Source organism: Eschrichtius robustus, chromosome 1 (assembly GCF_028021215.1).
Source record: "Eschrichtius robustus isolate mEscRob2 chromosome 1, mEscRob2.pri, whole genome shotgun sequence".
In the NCBI taxonomy this organism is placed as follows: domain Eukaryota; kingdom Metazoa; phylum Chordata; class Mammalia; order Artiodactyla; family Eschrichtiidae; genus Eschrichtius; species Eschrichtius robustus.
Genome location: NC_090824.1, coordinates 145,874,976 through 145,898,566, shown reverse-complemented (window position 1 = coordinate 145,898,566; position 23,591 = coordinate 145,874,976). Strand labels below are relative to the sequence as shown.

Below are 23,591 nucleotides of genomic sequence, written 5' to 3'. Positions count from 1 at the left end.
CAGTGGTGTCTGGCACTTTCACACTCTGGGCCCATCAGTGACGTGACATTGGGGAAACCGTGAGGCCCAGGTACTCTACAAGCAACTTGTTACCCACAGCCATGCAACGAGAGAACCCAGACAACAGCCTAGACACTTGAACCGGTATGATTTGTCTGGCCTGTGGCCAGGCTCGCCGGATACCACAGTCTCGACGCACCAGCGGGTGGCAGGAAAAATGACACCCACACCACACATCCTCTCCTGCCCTTAAAACTGTAGCCTTTCCTTGGCAACCGACTCCCTTGTTTCTGCATGGTTGCGCCCAATGTCCTCCTAGTAGAGTTCCAATCCTCAGGGAACGCTATGTGGGCCGAGTATAGAAATGATGCTTGGCTGTCCTCAGGAACACCTTCACATCTTCAACACAGGGGGAACGTGGCCAGACAGGGACAAAACACCCCAAGGCCTCTAAATCGGCCCCCATGAGAAGACACCATACTGTGCCATGAAGGCAACCTTTCGCTGGACAAGGACCCGCCATGAAGCAAATCGACCAAGGAGAGGAAAGAGGCGGGACAGTCCACAAAGGTGCTCCCGTATTCTCTCCCTACACGTGCCTCCAGATGCTCCTGAGGGAATCCCAAATGTGTTCCGGGGACCCCATGGCCACCGTCGATCTATCCACCCACCAATAAACCTGTGGGCTTAGTCAGCAATCTCACGTGTCTCTTTTACTCGCCTTGCCTTACTCTCTCTCCACCGGGATCCCAACGTGTCACGGCAAGATGCCAGAGCCACCCCTCACCAAGGAAGCTTGCCGTGACCAAGCTTGACTAAGGCATTTTCCAGCCCCTTCACACAGCACACACAAGCAGGACACAACCCGAGGAGGAGCCATCAGATTGCCTAAACTCCCAGGAACACTGGCCCATTTGATTTCTCCCCTCATCAGGAGAAACCTAAATTGCATATGGTCTCCCAAGCAGAACATGACAAAGAAGCCTGGCCTAGGCCTGGAATCCTGTTCTGACCCTGAGCCTACAGACTTCTGTTTCTTTGAGGCCACACGGCAATGACCAGCAGGTGGGGGCAGCCTGTAGAACACAAGCGCAGCTGGCAGAACCAGCAATGGCGCACGCTTCCTCTCCTACCTGCATGCTGAACCGTGACAGGGGACAGCAGTCCTGGCTAGACCAAGGAACAAAGAGACGGCAAGCTGTCCCAAGCCTTCCCACCTGCATTGGCATCCCAGGCTCCTTTCCCAATGGCTCTTCTCCCCATGAGATGACCACAACCCTCAACTTGAACAACGTGGCTGTGGACACCCACAGCCGCAAATGCAATGTGAACCTCTCCCTACTTTCCTTTTGGGAGCCACGTGCTGGACCTCAGTTCCAAAGAGGAGACGGTAGGGATTTTTCACTCATTTTGTTCAGATTTCCAAGGAATGCATTTGTGGGAGTCATCATCGATCCAAACTCGGGCTCAAACGTTGGACATGCAAAGTTGCAGATTCCACCATGGGACGGCCAGCGAGCTGAATCATATCAGCGTACAGAAGTGGCCAGAGCCGAGCCATGAGTCAGGAAATGCAGCCAGTTCTCAGGGCATCAAAGCTCGTGTTCCCCGAGAAATTACCAGAAGGTGAGGGTGTAGCCCCGGTGCACACGTTCCCGTCGCCAAACCTTTAGGTTAAGCAAAGAAGTGTCCCTTACCGCAACAAGGGTTAAAGCAGGATCCTCATGGAATGCACGCCAGGACCCATCCGAGACTCCTTCGCCTGGCCTCGCCTTGCCACGCCGTCCTCCTTTCAACGGGTATCAGGGATTATATGGATGGCCCCAGGCTGCTGCTAGCATTCTTTCCCTGGCATTCCACCTGGCTCGGGTGAGAGAACACACGCAGGCTTGAGGAGGGTGCACGGGCGCAGCGAGGGACAGGTCGATACCACCCAGTGATGTGTGTTCTATCTCTCCTCAACATTTCATTTGCTGTCCGTCTTGCCTGTGTGTACGCACCCAAACGTGAAAGCATCGTGGCACAGGCGCCTTCAGAGCATGCGGCCATCAGGACAAAGAGCGCCGCCGGCCAACAAAACCCTGGTCTCGGGCCCTGAAATTCCTCTCCTGAGCAATCTGCCCCGCATCACAGCAAAACGATGTCTTCCTGATCCCCTGAGACACCCTCAGGACAACTGGGCCCCCTCAGCCTAAGAGCAAGTGCCCTCTTTGGCAACAAACACGCCCTTGGCACTTATGATTCCACACAGTGGACACACCCTCAAGGCGAGAGATCTTCCACAAGGGAAGGGCCCTTGGCCGAATATGACGACCTCCATCAAAAGCGGCTCGTAGGGACCCGTGACAAAGGGCACCTGAGGTACCCCTGGACTGATCAAGGGAGACTCACCAGCAGGCATACTTCCTGGTCTCCTGCCAAGCCAGAGGAACTTCTTAGGACCGCAACCAAAGCTAATGGCAAGGGAGCCATTCCAATGCCCAAAGTGGCGGGGCAAACCCTTGCAGCAACTGGGTATCTTATCGTACCACCTTGCACATTGTCTTTCTTCCCTTCAAGGACTAGACCTTGGAGAAACCATGAGACCCAGGTCCTCCAGAACCAACCTGTCACCCACAGCCGTGCAATGAGGGAACGCCTCCAACATCCTGGACCCTTGAACCGGCATGACTTCTCTGGCTTGAAGCCATGCATGCTGGAGATCACAGGCTCGCAGCACCAGAAGGCGGCAGGACAAAATGACCCCTGCAGCACACATTCACTCCAGCCCTTAAACCTGTAGCATTTCCATGGCAGCCAACTCGCTTCTTTCTGCATGGTTGGGCCCCAAGACCTCCGGGGAGAGCTCCAAACCTCAGGGAATGCTATGCCGACTGGGCATAGCAATGACGCTGGGCTGTCCGAAGGAACACCTTAACATCCTCAACATAGGGGCAAGGAGGCCACACAGGGACAAAACATCCCAACAGCTCCAAATCGGGCCCAGTGAGAAGACACCATACTGTGCTGTGAAGGCACCATTCAGTGGAACAAGGACCCGCCGTGAAGCACATTGAGAAAGGAGAGGAAAAGTTTGGGATGGTCCATGAATGTGCACCTGTGTTCCTTTCCTACACGGGACTCCAAATGCTCCTGAAGATATCCCAAATGAGTTCCGGGAACCCTATGTCCACCGAACATCTATCCACCCAACAGTAAGCCTGTGGGCTTAGCCAACACTCTCACGTGTATTTCCCACTCGCCTTGCCTTCCTCTCCCCACCAGGATCCAGACGAATCCACCCCTCACCTAAGTAGCTTGATATCCCCTGGAATTGCCTAAGGCATTTTCCAACCTCTCCACACACAACACACAAGCAGGACACAACCCAAGGAGGAGCCAGCAGCGTCGCCCAAATCTGTGGGACGGTGGCCCATTTGATTTGCCCTGACCATCAGGGCAAATGTAAACTACATCCCACCTCCCAAGCTGAACATGACATAGAAGCCTGGCCTGGCCAGGACTCCTTCTCTGACCCTGAGTGCAGAGACTTCTGCTTCCTTGCGGGAACAAGGCAACGACCTGAGCTCGAGGGTGGCCTGTAGATCTCGAGGGGAAGCCAGAGGAGTACCAGTGACTCACGCTTCTTTTCATACCTGCATACAGACCGCGGCAGGGTATAGCAGTTTTGGCTAGACTCAGGTGCCCAGAGACATCAAGTTGTCCTTAGCCTTCCCATGTAGATGGACATCCCAGGCTCCTTTCCACATGGCTCTTTCTGCACGAGAAGCCCGCCACCCTCAACTTGAACAATGTTGCTGCACACGCCCACAGTAGCAAATGCGACATGGACCTCTCCCTAATTTTCCTTTGGGAGCCACGTGCTGGACCTCAGTTAGGATGAGAAGATGGTAGGTATTGCTCATTCATTTTGTTTAGATTTTGAAGGAATGCATTTATGGGAGTCATCATCGATCCACGCAGCTGCTCAAAGGCTGGACGTGCAAAGTCGCGGATTGTCAGCAAGCTAAAACCTCTCAGCAGTAGGGAGCGGCCAGACTCGAGCCACGGGGCAGAAAGTGCACCCAAGTCTCAGGGCATTGGAGCTCGGGTTCCCCAGGAAGAGCCCGGAATGTGATGGGGTGGTCTCGCCGCACAAGTCCCCGTGGCCAAACATCCAGGTTTCTTCAAAGAAGTTCCGTTTACCCCCACAAGGTTTCTACCACGAACCTTGTCAAGCCAGAGGCGATGCCCTTGGGTCGTACAGAAAGCTATTGGCATTGGAGATATTCCAATGCCCAAACTGGCAGGGCAAACCCTTGCAGGAACTGGGTAACTTGCCCTGGCCCATTGTATTTTCACCCCCGGGACTGTCAGTGACATGACCGCGGAGAAACCTGAGACCCATTCATTGGTTCAGAGTTCAAAGCAGTGCATTTTTCGGAGTCATCAGCAATCCACATGCTCAAAGGCTGCACGTTGAAAGTTGCAGGCTCCACCGCAGGGCAGCCAACGATCTCAAACATGTCAGCAGTCAGGAGCGGCCAGAGCCGACCCACGGGGCTGCCAATGGAGCTAAGGATCATGGCATCGGATCTGGGGTGCCACTGGAAGAGCCAAGAAGGTGAGGGTGTAGTCTCAGGGCACAAGTCCCCGTGGCCAAACATCTAGGTTTCTGCAAAGAATTTCCACTCACTACCACAAGGTTCCTACGAGGATCCTCAAGTACTTCACGCCAAAATCACTCTGAGACTCTTTTGCCTCGACTTGCCTCAACTTGCCGCACTGTCCTCACTTCGCCAGGTTTCATGGACTATACAGAGGGCCCCATGCTGCTGCAGGTGTTTGTTCCCGGGCACTCCACCACCTGCCTCAGTGTGACAGAACACAGGGATGTTTGAGAAAAGTGAACGGGGGCACAGAGGCAAAGGGTGATACCGCCCAGCGAAGTGCGCTGCGATGTGTGCTATATCTCCCCTCAACATTTCATTTGCAGCCCATCATGTCTGTGTGTCCACAGCCAAACGTGAATGCATCATGGCACAGATGCCTTCAGAGTGCACGGGCATCAACACAAAGAGCACGGCCGTCCATCAAACCCCTGGTATGGGCCTTGAACTTCCCCGCCTGAGCCGCCTCCCCACCGACACAGCATAGGGATGTCATCCTGAACCGCCGAGACACCCTCAGGGGAAATGGGATTACTCAGCGTAAGAGCCACTGCCCTCTGGGGAACCAAACCACTCCTGGCGCATACGCTTCCACACAATGGACTCAGCCTCAAGGGGAAATGTGGTCCCTGAGATCTTCCACAAGGGAACGACCCTTGGCCAAATGTCACGACCTCCAACAAAAGCAGCTTGTAGGGACCGGTGACAAAACGCACCAGAGGAACTCCTGGACTGAATAATGGAGATTCACCTGTAGCCATACTTCCTGGCCTGCTGCCAAGACTGGCAACCTACCCTTAGCCCACACACAAAGCTAATGGCACGGGAACCATTCCGATGCTCAACGCGGCGGGGAAACCCTTGCAGCAATGGTGTAACTTGCAGTGGTGTCTGGCACTTTCACACTCTGGGCCCATCAGTGACGTGACATTGGGGAAACCGTGAGGCCCAGGTACTCTACAAGCAACTTGTTACCCACAGCCATGCAACGAGAGAACCCAGACAACAGCCCAGATACTTGAACCGGTATGATTTGTCTGGCCTGTGGCCAGGCTCGCCGGATACCACAGTCTCGACGCACCAGCGGGTGGCAGGAAAAATGACACCCACACCACACATCCTCTCCTGCCCTTAAAACTGTAGCCTTTCCTTGGCAACCGACTCCCTTGTTTCTGCATGGTTGCGCCCAATGACCTCCTAGTAGAGCTCCAATCCTCAGGGAACTCTATGTGGGCCGAGTATAGAAATGATGCTTGGCTGTCCTCAGGAACACCTTCACATCTTCAACACAGGGGGAACGTGGCCAGACAGGGACAAAACACCCCAAGGCCTCCAAATCGGCCCCCATGAGAAGACACCATACTGTGCCATGAAGGCAACCTTTCGCTGGACAAGGACCCGCCATGAAGCAAATCGACCAAGGAGAGGAAAGAGGCGGGACAGTCCACAAAGGTGCTCCCGTATTCTCTCCCTACACGTGCCTCCAGATGCTCCTGAGGGAATCCCAAATGTGTTCCGGGGACCCCATGGCCACCGTCGATCTATCCACCCACCAATAAACCTGTGGGCTTAGTCAGCAATCTCACGTGTCTCTTTCACTCGCCTTGCCTTACTCTCTCTCCACCGGGATCCCAACGTGTCACGGCAAGATGCCAGAGCCACCCCTCACCAAGGAAGCTTGCCGTGACCAAGCTTGACTAAGGCATTTTCCAGCCCCTTCTCACAGCACACACAAGCAGGACACAACCCGAGGAGGAGCCATCAGATTGCCTAAACTCCCAGGAACACTGGCCCATTTGATTTCTCCCCTCATCAGGAGAAACCTAAATTGCATATGGTCTCCCAAGCAGAACATGACAAAGAAGCCTGGCCTAGGCCTGGAATCCTGTTCTGACCCTGAGCCTACAGACTTCTGTTTCTTTTTGGCCACACGGCAATGACCAGCAGGTGGGGGCAGCCTGTAGAACACAAGCGCAGCTGGCAGAACCAGCAATGGCGCACGCTTCCTCTCCTACCTGCATGCTGAACCGTGACAGGGGACAGCAGTCCTGGCTAGACCAAGGAACAAAGAGACGGCAAGCTGTCCCAAGCCTTCCCACCTGCATTGGCATCCCAGGCTCCTTTCCCAATGGCTCTTCTCCCCATGAGATGACCACAACCCTCAACTTGAACAACGTGGCTGTGGACACCCACAGCCGCAAATGCAATGTGAACCTCTCCCTACTTTCCTTTTGGGAGCCACGTGCTGGACCTCAGTTCCAAAGAGGAGACGGTAGGGATTTTTCACTCATTTTGTTCAGATTTCCAAGGAATGCATTTGTGGGAGTCATCATCGATCCAAACTCGGGCTCAAACGTTGGACATGCAAAGTTGCAGATTCCACCATGGGACGGCCAGCGAGCTGAATCATATCAGCGTACAGAAGTGGCCAGAGCCGAGCCATGGTTCAGGAAATGCAGCCAGTTCTCAGGGCATGAAAGCTCGTGTTCCCCGAGAAATTACCAGAAGGTGAGGGTGTAGCCCCGGTGCACACGTTCCCGTCGCCAAACCTTTAGGTTAAGCAAAGAAGTGTCCCTTACCGCAACAAGGGTTAAAGCAGGATCCTCATGGAATGCACGCCAGGACCCATCCGAGACTCCTTCGCCTGGCCTCGCCTTGCCACGCCGTCCTCCTTTCAACGGGTATCAGGGATTATACGGATGGCCCCAGGCTGCTGCTAGCATTCTTTCCCTGGCATTCCACCTGGCTCGGGTGAGAGAACACACGCAGGCTTGAGGAGGGTGCACGGGCGCAGCGAGGGACAGGTCGATACCACCCAGTGATGTGTGTTCTATCTCTCCTCAACATTTCATTTGCTGTCCGTCTTGCCTGTGTGTACGCACCCAAACGTGAAAGCATCGTGGCACAGGCGCCTTCAGAGCATGCGGCCATCAGGACAAAGAGCGCCGCCGGCCAACAACACCCTGGTCTCGGGCCCTGAAATTCCTCTCCTGAGCAATCTGCCCCGCATCACAGCAAAACGATGTCTTCCTGATCCCCTGAGACACCCTCAGGACAACTGGGCCCCCTCAGCCTAAGAGCAAGTGCCCTCTTTGGCAACAAACACGCCCTTGGCACTTATGATTCCACACAGTGGACACACCCTCAAGGCGAGAGATCTTCCACAAGGGAAGGGCCCTTGGCCGAATATGACGACCTCCATCAAAAGCGGCTCGTAGGGACCCGTGACAAAGGGCACCTGAGGAACCCCTGGACTGATCAAGGGAGACTCACCAGCAGGCATACTTCCTGGTCTCCTGCCAAGCCAGAGGAACTTCTTAGGACCGCAACCAAAGCTAATGGCAAGGGAGCCATTCCAATGCCCAAAGTGGCGGGGCAAACCCTTGCAGCAACTGGGTATCTTATTGTACCACCTTGCACATTGTCTTTCTTCCCTTCAAGGACTAGACCTTGGAGAAACCATGAGACCCTGGTCCTCCAGAACCAACGTGTCACCCACAGCCGTGCAATGAGGGAACGCCTCCGACATCCTGGACCCTTGAACCGGCATGACTTCTCTGGCTTGAAGCCATGCATGCTGGAGATCACAGGCTCGCAGCACCAGAAGGCGGCAGGACAAAATGACCCCTGCAGCACACATTCACTCCAGCCCTTAAACCTGTAGCATTTCCTTGGCAGCCAACTCGCTTCTTTCTGCATGGTTGGGCCCAAAGACCTCCGGGAAGAGCTCCAAACCTCAGGGAATGCTATGCCGACTGGGCATAGCAATGACGCTGGGCTGTCCGAAGGAACACCTTAACATCCTCAACATAGGGGCAAGGAGGCCACACAGGGACAAAACATCCCAACGGCTCCAAATCGGGCCCAGTGAGAAGACACCATACTGTGCCGTGAAGGCACCATTCAGTGGAACAAGGACCCGCCGTGAAGCACATTGAGAAAGGAGAGGAAAAGGTTGGGATGGTCCATGAATGTGCACCTGTGTTCCTTCCCTACACGGGACTCCAAATGCTCCTGAAGATATCCCAAAAGAGTTCTGGGAACCCTATGTCCACCGAACATCTATCCACCCAACAGTAAGCCTGTGGGCTTAGCCAACACTCTCACGTGTATTTCCCACTCGCCTTGCCTTCCTCTCTCCACCAGGATCCAGACGAATCCACCCCTCACCTAAGTAGCTTGATATCCCCTGGAATTGCCTAAGGCATTTTCCAACCTCTCCACACACAACACACAAGCAGGACACAACCCAAGGAGGAGCCAGCAGCGTCGCCCAAATCTGTGGGACGGTGGCCCATTTGATTTGCCCTGACCATCAGGGCAAATGTAAACTACATCCCACCTCCCAAGCTGAACATGACATAGAAGCCTGGCCTGGCCAGGACTCCTTCTCTGACCCTGAGTGCAGAGACTTCTGCTTCCTTGCGGGAACAAGGCAACGACCTGAGCTCGAGGGTGGCCTGTAGATCTCGAGGGGAAGCCAGAGGAGTACCAGTGGCTCACGCTTCCTTTCATACCCGCATACAGACCGCGGCAGGATATAGCAGTTTTGGCTAGACTCAGGTGCCCAGAGACATCAAGTTGTCCTTAGCCTTCCCATGTAGATGGACATCCCAGGCTCCTTTCCACATGGCTCTTTCTGCACGAGAAGCCCGCCACCCTCAACTTGAACAATGTTGCTGCACACGCCCACAGTAGCAAATGCGACATGGACCTCTCCCTAATTTTCCTTTGGGAGCCACGTGCTGGACCTCAGTTAGGATGAGAAGATGGTAGGTATTGCTCATTCATTTTGTTTAGATTTTGAAGGAATGCATTTATGGGAGTCATCATCGATCCACGCAGCTGCTCAAAGGCTGGACGTGCAAAGTCGCGGATTGTCAGCAAGCTAAAACCTCTCAGCAGTAGGGAGCGGCCAGACTCGAGCCACGGGGCAGAAAGTGCACCCAAGTCTCAGGGCATTGGAGCTCGGGTTCCCCAGGAAGAGCCCGGAATGTGACGGGGTAGTCTCGCCGCACAAGTCCCCGTGGCCAAACATCTAGGTTTCTTCAAAGAAGTTCCGTTTACCCCCACAAGGTTTCTACCACGAACCTTGTCAAGCCAGAGGCGATGCCCTTGGGTCGTACAGAAAGCTATTGGCATTGGAGATATTCCAATGCCCAAACTGGCAGGGCAAACCCTTGCAGCAACTGGGTAACTTGCCCTGGCGCATTGTATTTTCGCCCCCGGGACTGTCAGTGACATGACCGCGGAGAAACCTGAGACCCATTCATTGGTTCAGAGTTCCAAGCAGTGCATTTATGGGAGTCATCATCAATCCACCTGCTCAAAGGCTGCACGTTCAAAGTTGCAGGCTCCACCGCAGGGCAGCCAACGATCTCAATCATGTCAGCAGTCAGGAGCGGCCAGAGCCGACCCACGGGGCTGCCAATGGAGCTAAGGATCATGGCATCGGATCTGGGGTGCCACTGGAGGAGCCAAGAAGGTGAGGGTGTAGTCTCAGGGCACAAGTCCACGTGGCCAAACATCTAGGTTTCTGCAAAGAATTTCCACTCACCACCACAAGGTTCCTACGAGGATCCTCAAGTACTTCACGCCAAAATCACTCTGAGACTCTTTTGCCTCGACTTGCCTCAACTTGCCGCACTGTCCTCACTTCGCCAGGTTTCATGGACTATACAGAGGGCCCCATGCTGCTGCAGGTGTTTGTTCCCGGGCACTCCACCACCTGCCTCAGTGTGACAGAACACAGGGATGTTTGCGAAAAGTGAACGGGGGCACAGAGGCAAAGGGTGATACCGCCCAGCGAAGTGCGCTGCGATGTGCGCTATATCTCACCTCAACATTTCATTTGCAGCCCATCATGTCTGTGTGTCCACAGCCAAACGTGAATGCATCATGGCACAGATGCCTTCAGAGTGCACGGGCATCAACACAAAGAGCACGGCCGTCCATCAAACCCCTGGTATGGGCCTTGAACTTCCCCGCCTGAGCCGCCTCCCCACCGACACAGCATAGGGATGTCATCCTGAACCGCCGAGACACCCTCAGGGGAAATGGGATTACTCAGCGTAAGAGCCACTGCCCTCTGGGGAACCAAACCACTCCTGGCGCATACGCTTCCACACAATGGACTCAGCCTCAAGGGGAAATGTGGTCCCTGAGATCTTCCACAAGGGAACGACCCTTGGCCAAATGTCACGACCTCCAACAAAAGCAGCTTGTAGGGACCGGTGACAAAACGCACCAGAGGAACTCCTGGACTGAATAATGGAGATTCACCTGTAGCCATACTTCCTGGCCTGCTGCCAAGACTGGCAACCTACCCTTAGCCCACACACAAAGCTAATGGCACGGGAACCATTCCGATGCTCAACGCGGCGGGGAAACCCTTGCAGCAATGGTGTAACTTGCAGTGGTGTCTGGCACTTTCACACTCTGGGCCCATCAGTGACGTGACATTGGGGAAACCGTGAGGCCCAGGTACTCTACAAGCAACTTGTTACCCACAGCCATGCAACGAGAGAACCCAGACAACAGCCCAGATACTTGAACCGGTATGATTTGTCTGGCCTGTGGCCAGGCTCGCCGGATACCACAGTCTCGACGCACCAGCGGGTGGCAGGAAAAATGACACCCACACCACACATCCTCTCCTGCCCTTAAAACTGTAGCCTTTCCTTGGCAACCGACTCCCTTGTTTCTGCATGGTTGCGCCCAATGACCTCCTAGTAGAGCTCCAATCCTCAGGGAACTCTATGTGGGCCGAGTATAGAAATGATGCTTGGCTGTCCTCAGGAACACCTTCACATCTTCAACACAGGGGGAACGTGGCCAGACAGGGACAAAACACCCCAAGGCCTCCAAATCGGCCCCCATGAGAAGACACCATACTGTGCCATGAAGGCAACCTTTCGCTGGACAAGGACCCGCCATGAAGCAAATCGACCAAGGAGAGGAAAGAGGCGGGACAGTCCACAAAGGTGCTCCCGTATTCTCTCCCTACACGTGCCTCCAGATGCTCCTGAGGGAATCCCAAATGTGTTCCGGGGACCCCATGGCCACCGTCGATCTATCCACCCACCAATAAACCTGTGGGCTTAGTCAGCAATCTCACGTGTCTCTTTCACTCGCCTTGCCTTACTCTCTCTCCACCGGGATCCCAACGTGTCACGGCAAGATGCCAGAGCCACCCCTCACCAAGGAAGCTTGCCGTGACCAAGCTTGACTAAGGCATTTTCCAGCCCCTTCTCACAGCACACACAAGCAGGACACAACCCGAGGAGGAGCCATCAGATTGCCTAAACTCCCAGGAACACTGGCCCATTTGATTTCTCCCCTCATCAGGAGAAACCTAAATTGCATATGGTCTCCCAAGCAGAACATGACAAAGAAGCCTGGCCTAGGCCTGGAATCCTGTTCTGACCCTGAGCCTACAGACTTCTGTTTCTTTTTGGCCACACGGCAATGACCAGCAGGTGGGGGCAGCCTGTAGAACACAAGCGCAGCTGGCAGAACCAGCAATGGCGCACGCTTCCTCTCCTACCTGCATGCTGAACCGTGACAGGGGACAGCAGTCCTGGCTAGACCAAGGAACAAAGAGACGGCAAGCTGTCCCAAGCCTTCCCACCTGCATTGGCATCCCAGGCTCCTTTCCCAATGGCTCTTCTCCCCATGAGATGACCACAACCCTCAACTTGAACAACGTGGCTGTGGACACCCACAGCCGCAAATGCAATGTGAACCTCTCCCTACTTTCCTTTTGGGAGCCACGTGCTGGACCTCAGTTCCAAAGAGGAGACGGTAGGGATTTTTCACTCATTTTGTTCAGATTTCCAAGGAATGCATTTGTGGGAGTCATCATCGATCCAAACTCGGGCTCAAACGTTGGACATGCAAAGTTGCAGATTCCACCATGGGACGGCCAGCGAGCTGAATCATATCAGCGTACAGAAGTGGCCAGAGCCGAGCCATGGTTCAGGAAATGCAGCCAGTTCTCAGGGCATGAAAGCTCGTGTTCCCCGAGAAATTACCAGAAGGTGAGGGTGTAGCCCCGGTGCACACGTTCCCGTCGCCAAACCTTTAGGTTAAGCAAAGAAGTGTCCCTTACCGCAACAAGGGTTAAAGCAGGATCCTCATGGAATGCACGCCAGGACCCATCCGAGACTCCTTCGCCTGGCCTCGCCTTGCCACGCCGTCCTCCTTTCAACGGGTATCAGGGATTATACGGATGGCCCCAGGCTGCTGCTAGCATTCTTTCCCTGGCATTCCACCTGGCTCGGGTGAGAGAACACACGCAGGCTTGAGGAGGGTGCACGGGCGCAGCGAGGGACAGGTCGATACCACCCAGTGATGTGTGTTCTATCTCTCCTCAACATTTCATTTGCTGTCCGTCTTGCCTGTGTGTACGCACCCAAACGTGAAAGCATCGTGGCACAGGCGCCTTCAGAGCATGCGGCCATCAGGACAAAGAGCGCCGCCGGCCAACAACACCCTGGTCTCGGGCCCTGAAATTCCTCTCCTGAGCAATCTGCCCCGCATCACAGCAAAACGATGTCTTCCTGATCCCCTGAGACACCCTCAGGACAACTGGGCCCCCTCAGCCTAAGAGCAAGTGCCCTCTTTGGCAACAAACACGCCCTTGGCACTTATGATTCCACACAGTGGACACACCCTCAAGGCGAGAGATCTTCCACAAGGGAAGGGCCCTTGGCCGAATATGACGACCTCCATCAAAAGCGGCTCGTAGGGACCCGTGACAAAGGGCACCTGAGGAACCCCTGGACTGATCAAGGGAGACTCACCAGCAGGCATACTTCCTGGTCTCCTGCCAAGCCAGAGGAACTTCTTAGGACCGCAACCAAAGCTAATGGCAAGGGAGCCATTCCAATGCCCAAAGTGGCGGGGCAAACCCTTGCAGCAACTGGGTATCTTATTGTACCACCTTGCACATTGTCTTTCTTCCCTTCAAGGACTAGACCTTGGAGAAACCATGAGACCCTGGTCCTCCAGAACCAACGTGTCACCCACAGCCGTGCAATGAGGGAACGCCTCCGACATCCTGGACCCTTGAACCGGCATGACTTCTCTGGCTTGAAGCCATGCATGCTGGAGATCACAGGCTCGCAGCACCAGAAGGCGGCAGGACAAAATGACCCCTGCAGCACACATTCACTCCAGCCCTTAAACCTGTAGCATTTCCTTGGCAGCCAACTCGCTTCTTTCTGCATGGTTGGGCCCAAAGACCTCCGGGAAGAGCTCCAAACCTCAGGGAATGCTATGCCGACTGGGCATAGCAATGACGCTGGGCTGTCCGAAGGAACACCTTAACATCCTCAACATAGGGGCAAGGAGGCCACACAGGGACAAAACATCCCAACGGCTCCAAATCGGGCCCAGTGAGAAGACACCATACTGTGCCGTGAAGGCACCATTCAGTGGAACAAGGACCCGCCGTGAAGCACATTGAGAAAGGAGAGGAAAAGGTTGGGATGGTCCATGAATGTGCACCTGTGTTCCTTCCCTACACGGGACTCCAAATGCTCCTGAAGATATCCCAAAAGAGTTCTGGGAACCCTATGTCCACCGAACATCTATCCACCCAACAGTAAGCCTGTGGGCTTAGCCAACACTCTCACGTGTATTTCCCACTCGCCTTGCCTTCCTCTCTCCACCAGGATCCAGACGAATCCACCCCTCACCTAAGTAGCTTGATATCCCCTGGAATTGCCTAAGGCATTTTCCAACCTCTCCACACACAACACACAAGCAGGACACAACCCAAGGAGGAGCCAGCAGCGTCGCCCAAATCTGTGGGACGGTGGCCCATTTGATTTGCCCTGACCATCAGGGCAAATGTAAACTACATCCCACCTCCCAAGCTGAACATGACATAGAAGCCTGGCCTGGCCAGGACTCCTTCTCTGACCCTGAGTGCAGAGACTTCTGCTTCCTTGCGGGAACAAGGCAACGACCTGAGCTCGAGGGTGGCCTGTAGATCTCGAGGGGAAGCCAGAGGAGTACCAGTGGCTCACGCTTCCTTTCATACCTGCATACAGACCGCGGCAGGATATAGCAGTTTTGGCTAGACTCAGGTGCCCAGAGACATCAAGTTGTCCTTAGCCTTCCCATGTAGATGGACATCCCAGGCTCCTTTCCACATGGCTCTTTCTGCACGAGAAGCCCGCCACCCTCAACTTGAACAATGTTGCTGCACACGCCCACAGTAGCAAATGCGACATGGACCTCTCCCTAATTTTCCTTTGGGAGCCACGTGCTGGACCTCAGTTAGGATGAGAAGATGGTAGGTATTGCTCATTCATTTTGTTTAGATTTTGAAGGAATGCATTTATGGGAGTCATCATCGATCCACGCAGCTGCTCAAAGGCTGGACGTGCAAAGTCGCGGATTGTCAGCAAGCTAAAACCTCTCAGCAGTAGGGAGCGGCCAGACTCGAGCCACGGGGCAGAAAGTGCACCCAAGTCTCAGGGCATTGGAGCTCGGGTTCCCCAGGAAGAGCCCGGAATGTGACGGGGTAGTCTCGCCGCACAAGTCCCCGTGGCCAAACATCTAGGTTTCTTCAAAGAAGTTCCGTTTACCCCCACAAGGTTTCTACCACGAACCTTGTCAAGCCAGAGGCGATGCCCTTGGGTCGTACAGAAAGCTATTGGCATTGGAGATATTCCAATGCCCAAACTGGCAGGGCAAACCCTTGCAGCAACTGGGTAACTTGCCCTGGCGCATTGTATTTTCGCCCCCGGGACTGTCAGTGACATGACCGCGGAGAAACCTGAGACCCATTCATTGGTTCAGAGTTCCAAGCAGTGCATTTATGGGAGTCATCATCAATCCACCTGCTCAAAGGCTGCACGTTCAAAGTTGCAGGCTCCACCGCAGGGCAGCCAACGATCTCAATCATGTCAGCAGTCAGGAGCGGCCAGAGCCGACCCACGGGGCTGCCAATGGAGCTAAGGATCATGGCATCGGATCTGGGGTGCCACTGGAGGAGCCAAGAAGGTGAGGGTGTAGTCTCAGGGCACAAGTCCACGTGGCCAAACATCTAGGTTTCTGCAAAGAATTTCCACTCACCACCACAAGGTTCCTACGAGGATCCTCAAGTACTTCACGCCAAAATCACTCTGAGACTCTTTTGCCTCGACTTGCCTCAACTTGCCGCACTGTCCTCACTTCGCCAGGTTTCATGGACTATACAGAGGGCCCCATGCTGCTGCAGGTGTTTGTTCCCGGGCACTCCACCACCTGCCTCTGTGTGACAGAACACAGGGATGTTTGCGAAAAGTGAACGGGGGCACAGAGGCAAAGGGTGATACCGCCCAGCGAAGTGCGCTGCGATGTGCGCTATATCTCACCTCAACATTTCATTTGCAGCCCATCATGTCTGTGTGTCCACAGCCAAACGTGAATGCATCATGGCACAGATGCCTTCAGAGTGCACGGGCATCAACACAAAGAGCACGGCCGTCCATCAAACCCCTGGTATGGGCCTTGAACTTCCCCGCCTGAGCCGCCTCCCCACCGACACAGCATAGGGATGTCATCCTGAACCGCTGAGACACCCTCAGGGGAAATGGGATTACTCAGCGTAAGAGCCACTGCCCTCTGGGGAACCAAACCACTCCTGGCGCATACGCTTCCACACAATGGACTCAGCCTCAAGGGGAAATGTGGTCCCTGAGATCTTCCACAAGGGAACGACCCTTGGCCAAATGTCACGACCTCCAACAAAAGCAGCTTGTAGGGACCGGTGACAAAACGCACCAGAGGAACTCCTGGACTGAATAATGGAGATTCACCTGTAGCCATACTTCCTGGCCTGCTGCCAAGACTGGCAACCTACCCTTAGCCCACACACAAAGCTAATGGCACGGGAACCATTCCGATGCTCAACGCGGCGGGGAAACCCTTGCAGCAATGGTGTAACTTGCAGTGGTGTCTGGCACTTTCACACTCTGGGCCCATCAGTGACGTGACATTGGGGAAACCGTGAGGCCCAGGTACTCTACAAGCAACTTGTTACCCACAGCCATGCAACGAGAGAACCCAGACAACAGCCCAGATACTTGAACCGGTATGATTTGTCTGGCCTGTGGCCAGGCTCGCCGGATACCACAGTCTCGACGCACCAGCGGGTGGCAGGAAAAATGACACCCACACCACACATCCTCTCCTGCCCTTAACACTGTAGCCTTTCCTTGGCAACCGACTCCCTTGTTTCTGCATGGTTGCGCCCAATGTCCTCCTAGTAGAGTTCCAATCCTCAGGGAACGTTATGTGGGCCGAGTATAGAAATGATGCTTGGCTGTCCTCAGGAACACCTTCACATCTTCAACACAGGGGGAACGTGGCCAGACAGGGACAAAACACCCCAAGGCCTCTAAATCGGCCCCCATGAGAAGACACCATACTGTGCCATGAAGGCAACCTTTCGCTGGACAAGGACCCGCCATGAAGCAAATCGACCAAGGAGAGGAAAGAGGCGGGACAGTCCACAAAGGTGCTCCCGTATTCTCTCCCTACACGTGCCTCCAGATGCTCCTGAGGGAATCCCAAATGTGTTCCGGGGACCCCATGGCCACCGTCGATCTATCCACCCACCAATAAACCTGTGGGCTTAGTCAGCAATCTCACGTGTCTCTTTCACTCGCCTTGCCTTACTCTCTCTCCACCGGGATCCCAACGTGTCACGGCAAGATGCCAGAGCCACCCCTCACCAAGGAAGCTTGCCGTGACCAAGCTTGACTAAGGCATTTTCCAGCCCCTTCACACAGCACACACAAGCAGGACACAACCCGAGGAGGAGCCATCAGATTGCCTAAACTCCCAGGAACACTGGCCCATTTGATTTCTCCCCTCATCAGGAGAAACCTAAATTGCATATGGTCTCCCAAGCAGAACATGACAAAGAAGCCTGGCCTAGGCCTGGAATCCTGTTCTGACCCTGAGCCTACAGACTTCTGTTTCTTTGAGGCCACACGGCAATGACCAGCAGGTGGGGGCAGCCTGTAGAACACAAGCGCAGGTGGCAGAACCAGCAATGGCGCACGCTTCCTCTCCTACCTGCATGCTGAACCGTGACAGGGGACAGCAGTCCTGGCTAGACCAAGGAACAAAGAGACGGCAAGCTGTCCCAAGCCTTCCCACCTGCATTGGCATCCCAGGCTCCTTTCCCAATGGCTCTTCTCCCCATGAGATGACCACAACCCTCAACTTGAACAACGTGGCTGTGGACACCCACAGCCGCAAATGCAATGTGAACCTCTCCCTACTTTCCTTTTGGGAGCCACGTGCTGGACCTCAGTTCCAAAGAGGAGACGGTAGGGATTTTTCACTCATTTTGTTCAGATTTCCAAGGAATGCATTTGTGGGAGTCATCATCGATCCAAACTCGGGCTCAAACGTTGGACATGCAAAGTTGCAGATTCCACCATGGGACGGCCAGCGAGCTGAATCATATCAGCGTACAGAAGTGGCCAGAGCCGAGCCATGAGTCAGGAAATGCAGCCAGTTCTCAGGGCATCAAAGCTCGTGTTCCCCGAGAAATTACCAGAAGGTGAGGGTGTAGCCCCGGTGCACACGTTCCCGTCGCCAAACCTTTAGGTTAAGGAAAGAAGTGTCCCTTACCGCAACAAGGGTTAAAGCAGGATCCTCATGGAATGCACGCCAGGACCCATCCGAGACTCCTTCGCCTGGCCTCGCCTTGCCACGCCGTCCTCCTTTCAACGGGTATGAGGGATTATATGGATGGCCCCAGGCTGCTGCTAGCATTCTTTCCCTGGCATTCCACCTGGCTCGGGTGAGAGAACACACGCAGGCTTGAGGAGGGTGCACGGGCGCAGCGAGGGACAGGTCGATACCACCCAGTGATGTGTGTTCTATCTCTCCTCAACATTTCATTTGCTGTCTGTCTTGCCTGTGTGTACGCACCCAAACGTGAAAGCATCGTGGCACAGGCGCCTTCAGAGCATGCGGCCATCAGGACAAAGAGCGCCGCCGGCCAGCAAAACCCTGGTCTCGGGCCCTGAAATTCCTCTCCTGAGCAATCTGCCCCGCATCACAGCAAAACGATGTCTTCCTGATCCCCTGAGACACCCTCAGGACAACTGGGCCCCCTCAGCCTAAGAGCAAGTGCCCTCTTTGGCAACAAACACGCCCTTGGCACTTATGATTCCACACAGTGGACACACCCTCAAGGCGAGAGATCTTCCACAAGGGAAGGGCCCTTGGCCGAATATGACGACCTCCATCAAAAGCGGCTCGTAGGGACCCGTGACAAAGGGCACCTGAGGTACCCCTGGACTGATCAAGGGAGACTCACCAGCAGGCATACTTCCTGGTCTCCTGCCAAGCCAGAGGAACTTCTTAGGACCGCAACCAAAGCTAATGGCAAGGGAGCCATTCCAATGCCCAAAGTGGCGGGGCAAACCCTTGCAGCAACTGGGTATCTTATCGTACCACCTTGCACATTGTCTTTCTTCCCTTCAAGGACTAGACCTTGGAGAAACCATGAGACCCAGGTCCTCCAGAACCAACCTGTCACCCACAGCCGTGCAATGAGGGAACGCCTCCAACATCCTGGACCCTTGAACCGGCATGACTTCTCTGGCTTGAAGCCATGCATGCTGGAGATCACAGGCTCGCAGCACCAGAAGGCGGCAGGACAAAATGACCCCTGCAGCACACATTCACTCCAGCCCTTAAACCTGTAGCATTTCCATGGCAGCCAACTCGCTTCTTTCTGCATGGTTGGGCCCCAAGACCTCCGGGGAGAGCTCCAAACCTCAGGGAATGCTATGCCGACTGGGCATAGCAATGACGCTGGGCTGTCCGAAGGAACACCTTAACATCCTCAACATAGGGGCAAGGAGGCCACACAGGGACAAAACATCCCAACAGCTCCAAATCGGGCCCAGTGAGAAGACACCATACTGTGCTGTGAAGGCACCATTCAGTGGAACAAGGACCCGCCGTGAAGCACATTGAGAAAGGAGAGGAAAAGTTTGGGATGGTCCATGAATGTGCACCTGTGTTCCTTTCCTACACGGGACTCCAAATGCTCCTGAAGATATCCCAAATGAGTTCCGGGAACCCTATGTCCACCGAACATCTATCCACCCAACAGTAAGCCTGTGGGCTTAGCCAACACTCTCACGTGTATTTCCCACTCGCCTTGCCTTCCTCTCCCCACCAGGATCCAGACGAATCCACCCCTCACCTAAGTAGCTTGATATCCCCTGGAATTGCCTAAGGCATTTTCCAACCTCTCCACACACAACACACAAGCAGGACACAACCCAAGGAGGAGCCAGCAGCGTCGCCCAAATCTGTGGGACGGTGGCCCATTTGATTTGCCCTGACCATCAGGGCAAATGTAAACTACATCCCACCTCCCAAGCTGAACATGACATAGAAGCCTGGCCTGGCCAGGACTCCTTCTCTGACCCTGAGTGCAGAGACTTCTGCTTCCTTGCGGGAACAAGGCAACGACCTGAGCTCGAGGGTGGCCTGTAGATCTCGAGGGGAAGCCAGAGGAGTACCAGTGACTCACGCTTCTTTTCATACCTGCATACAGACCGCGGCAGGGTATAGCAGTTTTGGCTAGACTCAGGTGCCCAGAGACATCAAGTTGTCCTTAGCCTTCCCATGTAGATGGACATCCCAGGCTCCTTTCCACATGGCTCTTTCTGCACGAGAAGCCCGCCACCCTCAACTTGAACAATGTTGCTGCACACGCCCACAGTAGCAAATGCGACATGGACCTCTCCCTAATTTTCCTTTGGGAGCCACGTGCTGGACCTCAGTTAGGATGAGAAGATGGTAGGTATTGCTCATTCATTTTGTTTAGATTTTGAAGGAATGCATTTATGGGAGTCATCATCGATCCACGCAGCTGCTCAAAGGCTGGACGTGCAAAGTCGCGGATTGTCAGCAAGCTAAAACCTCTCAGCAGTAGGGAGCGGCCAGACTCGAGCCACGGGGCAGAAAGTGCACCCAAGTCTCAGGGCATTGGAGCTCGGGTTCCCCAGGAAGAGCCCGGAATGTGATGGGGTAGTCTCGCCGCACAAGTCCCCGTGGCCAAACATCCAGGTTTCTTCAAAGAAGTTCCGTTTACCCCCACAAGGTTTCTACCACGAACCTTGTCAAGCCAGAGGCGATGCCCTTGGGTCGTACAGAAAGCTATTGGCATTGGAGATATTCCAATGCCCAAACTGGCAGGGCAAACCCTTGCAGGAACTGGGTAACTTGCCCTGGCCCATTGTATTTTCACCCCCGGGACTGTCAGTGACATGACCGCGGAGAAACCTGAGACCCATTCATTGGTTCAGAGTTCAAAGCAGTGCATTTTTCGGAGTCATCAGCAATCCACATGCTCAAAGGCTGCACGTTGAAAGTTGCAGGCTACACCGCAGGGCAGCCAACGATCTCAAACATGTCAGCAGTCAGGAGCGGCCAGAGCCGACCCACGGGGCTGCCAATGGAGCTAAGGATCATGGCATCGGATCTGGGGTGCCACTGGAAGAGCCAAGAAGGTGAGGGTGTAGTCTCAGGGCACAAGTCCCCGTGGCCAAACATCTAGGTTTCTGCAAAGAATTTCCACTCACTACCACAAGGTTCCTACGAGGATCCTCAAGTACTTCACGCCAAAATCACTCTGAGACTCTTTTGCCTCGACTTGCCTCAACTTGCCGCACTGTCCTCACTTCGCCAGGTTTCATGGACTATACAGAGGGCCTCATGCTGCTGCAGGTGTTTGTTCCCGGGCACTCCACCACCTGCCTCAGTGTGACAGAACACAGGGATGTTTGAGAAAAGTGAACGGGGGCACAGAGGCAAAGGGTGATACCGCCCAGCGAAGTGCGCTGCGATGTGTGCTATATCTCCCCTCAACATTTCATTTGCAGCCCATCATGTCTGTGTGTCCACAGCCAAACGTGAATGCATCATGGCACAGATGCCTTCAGAGTGCACGGGCATCAACACAAAGAGCACGGCCGTCCATCAAACCCCTGGTATGGGCCTTGAACTTCCCCGCCTGAGCCGCCTCCCCACCGACACAGCATAGGGATGTCATCCTGAACCGCCGAGACACCCTCAGGGGAAATGGGATTACTCAGCGTAAGAGCCACTGCCCTCTGGGGAACCAAACCACTCCTGGCGCATACGCTTCCACACAATGGACTCAGCCTCAAGGGGAAATGTGGTCCCTGAGATCTTCCACAAGGGAACGACCCTTGGCCAAATGTCACGACCTCCAACAAAAGCAGCTTGTAGGGACCGGTGACAAAACGCACCAGAGGAACTCCTGGACTGAATAATGGAGATTCACCTGTAGCCATACTTCCTGGCCTGCTGCCAAGACTGGCAACCTACCCTTAGCCCACACACAAAGCTAATGGCACGGGAACCATTCCGATGCTCAACGCGGCGGGGAAACCCTGGCAGCAATGGTGTAACTTGCAGTGGTGTCTGGCACTTTCACACTCTGGGCCCATCAGTGACGTGACATTGGGGAAACCGTGAGGCCCAGGTACTCTACAAGCAACTTGTTACCCACAGCCATGCAACGAGAGAACCCAGACAACAGCCCAGATACTTGAACCGGTATGATTTGTCTGGCCTGTGGCCAGGCTCGCCGGATACCACAGTCTCGACGCACCAGCGGGTGGCAGGAAAAATGACACCCACACCACACATCCTCTCCTGCCCTTAAAACTGTAGCCTTTCCTTGGCAACCGACTCCCTTGTTTCTGCATGGTTGCGCCCAATGACCTCCTAGTAGAGCTCCAATCCTCAGGGAACTCTATGTGGGCCGAGTATAGAAATGATGCTTGGCTGTCCTCAGGAACACCTTCACATCTTCAACACAGGGGGAACGTGGCCAGACAGGGACAAAATACCCCAAGGCCTCCAAATCGGCCCCCATGAGAAGACACCATACTGTGCCATGAAGGCAACCTTTCGCTGGACAAGGACCCGCCATGAAGCAAATCGACCAAGGAGAGGAAAGAGGCGGGACAGTCCACAAAGGTGCTCCCGTATTCTCTCCCTACACGTGCCTCCAGATGCTCCTGAGGGAATCCCAAATGTGTTCCGGGGACCCCATGGCCACCGTCGATCTATCCACCCACCAATAAACCTGTGGGCTTAGTCAGCAATCTCACGTGTCTCTTTCACTCGCCTTGCCTTACTCTCTCTCCACCGGGATCCCAACGTGTCACGGCAAGATGCCAGAGCCACCCCTCACCAAGGAAGCTTGCCGTGACCAAGCTTGACTAAGGCATTTTCCAGCCCCTTCTCACAGCACACACAAGCAGGACACAACCCGAGGAGGAGCCATCAGATTGCCTAAACTCCCAGGAACACTGGCCCATTTGATTTCTCCCCTCATCAGGAGAAACCTAAATTGCATATGGTCTCCCAAGCAGAACATGACAAAGAAGCCTGGCCTAGGCCTGGAATCCTGTTCTGACCCTGAGCCTACAGACTTCTGTTTCTTTTTGGCCACACGGCAATGACCAGCAGGTGGGGGCAGCCTGTAGAACACAAGCGCAGCTGGCAGAACCAGCAATGGTGCACGCTTCCTCTCCTACCTGCATGCTGAACCGTGACAGGGGACAGCAGTCCTGGCTAGACCAAGGAACAAAGAGACGGCAAGCTGTCCCAAGCCTTCCCACCTGCATTGGCATCCCAGGCTCCTTTCCCAATGGCTCTTCTCCCCATGAGATGACCACAACCCTCAACTTGAACAACGTGGCTGTGGACACCCACAGCCGCAAATGCAATGTGAACCTCTCCCTACTTTCCTTTTGGGAGCCACGTGCTGGACCTCAGTTCCAAAGAGGAGACGGTAGGGATTTTTCACTCATTTTGTTCAGATTTCCAAGGAATGCATTTGTGGGAGTCATCATCGATCCAAACTCGGGC

The 23,591-nt window shown here is 54.5% G+C and overlaps 11 non-coding genes across 11 annotated transcripts; all 11 read right to left on the bottom strand.

Moving 5' to 3' along the window:
• Window positions 1-1,365: 1,365 nt before the first annotated feature.
• Window positions 1,366-1,457, bottom strand: LOC137752943 (small nucleolar RNA SNORD116). The gene has a single exon (XR_011071327.1). It is a non-coding gene; the product is annotated as a small nucleolar RNA SNORD116 (small nucleolar RNA).
• A 2,408-nt stretch (window positions 1,458-3,865) lies between these two features.
• On the bottom strand, window positions 3,866-3,957 carry LOC137778496 (small nucleolar RNA SNORD116). Its single transcript, XR_011076906.1, has one exon. It is a non-coding gene; the product is annotated as a small nucleolar RNA SNORD116 (small nucleolar RNA).
• A 2,939-nt stretch (window positions 3,958-6,896) lies between these two features.
• LOC137752937 (small nucleolar RNA SNORD116) lies at window positions 6,897-6,988 on the bottom strand. Its single transcript, XR_011071326.1, has one exon. It is a non-coding gene; the product is annotated as a small nucleolar RNA SNORD116 (small nucleolar RNA).
• Window positions 6,989-9,396: 2,408 nt separating this feature from the next.
• LOC137778491 (small nucleolar RNA SNORD116) lies at window positions 9,397-9,488 on the bottom strand. The gene has a single exon (XR_011076905.1). It is a non-coding gene; the product is annotated as a small nucleolar RNA SNORD116 (small nucleolar RNA).
• A 389-nt stretch (window positions 9,489-9,877) lies between these two features.
• On the bottom strand, window positions 9,878-9,969 carry LOC137752011 (small nucleolar RNA SNORD116). Its single transcript, XR_011071022.1, has one exon. It is a non-coding gene; the product is annotated as a small nucleolar RNA SNORD116 (small nucleolar RNA).
• A 2,458-nt stretch (window positions 9,970-12,427) lies between these two features.
• LOC137752929 (small nucleolar RNA SNORD116) lies at window positions 12,428-12,519 on the bottom strand. The gene has a single exon (XR_011071325.1). It is a non-coding gene; the product is annotated as a small nucleolar RNA SNORD116 (small nucleolar RNA).
• Window positions 12,520-14,927: 2,408 nt separating this feature from the next.
• LOC137778487 (small nucleolar RNA SNORD116) lies at window positions 14,928-15,019 on the bottom strand. The gene has a single exon (XR_011076904.1). It is a non-coding gene; the product is annotated as a small nucleolar RNA SNORD116 (small nucleolar RNA).
• Window positions 15,020-15,408: 389 nt separating this feature from the next.
• LOC137752003 (small nucleolar RNA SNORD116) lies at window positions 15,409-15,500 on the bottom strand. Its single transcript, XR_011071020.1, has one exon. It is a non-coding gene; the product is annotated as a small nucleolar RNA SNORD116 (small nucleolar RNA).
• A 2,458-nt stretch (window positions 15,501-17,958) lies between these two features.
• On the bottom strand, window positions 17,959-18,050 carry LOC137752923 (small nucleolar RNA SNORD116). Its single transcript, XR_011071324.1, has one exon. It is a non-coding gene; the product is annotated as a small nucleolar RNA SNORD116 (small nucleolar RNA).
• A 2,408-nt stretch (window positions 18,051-20,458) lies between these two features.
• LOC137778479 (small nucleolar RNA SNORD116) lies at window positions 20,459-20,550 on the bottom strand. The gene has a single exon (XR_011076902.1). It is a non-coding gene; the product is annotated as a small nucleolar RNA SNORD116 (small nucleolar RNA).
• Window positions 20,551-23,489: 2,939 nt separating this feature from the next.
• LOC137752918 (small nucleolar RNA SNORD116) lies at window positions 23,490-23,581 on the bottom strand. Its single transcript, XR_011071323.1, has one exon. It is a non-coding gene; the product is annotated as a small nucleolar RNA SNORD116 (small nucleolar RNA).
• Between the last annotated feature and the right edge of the window lie 10 nt (window positions 23,582-23,591).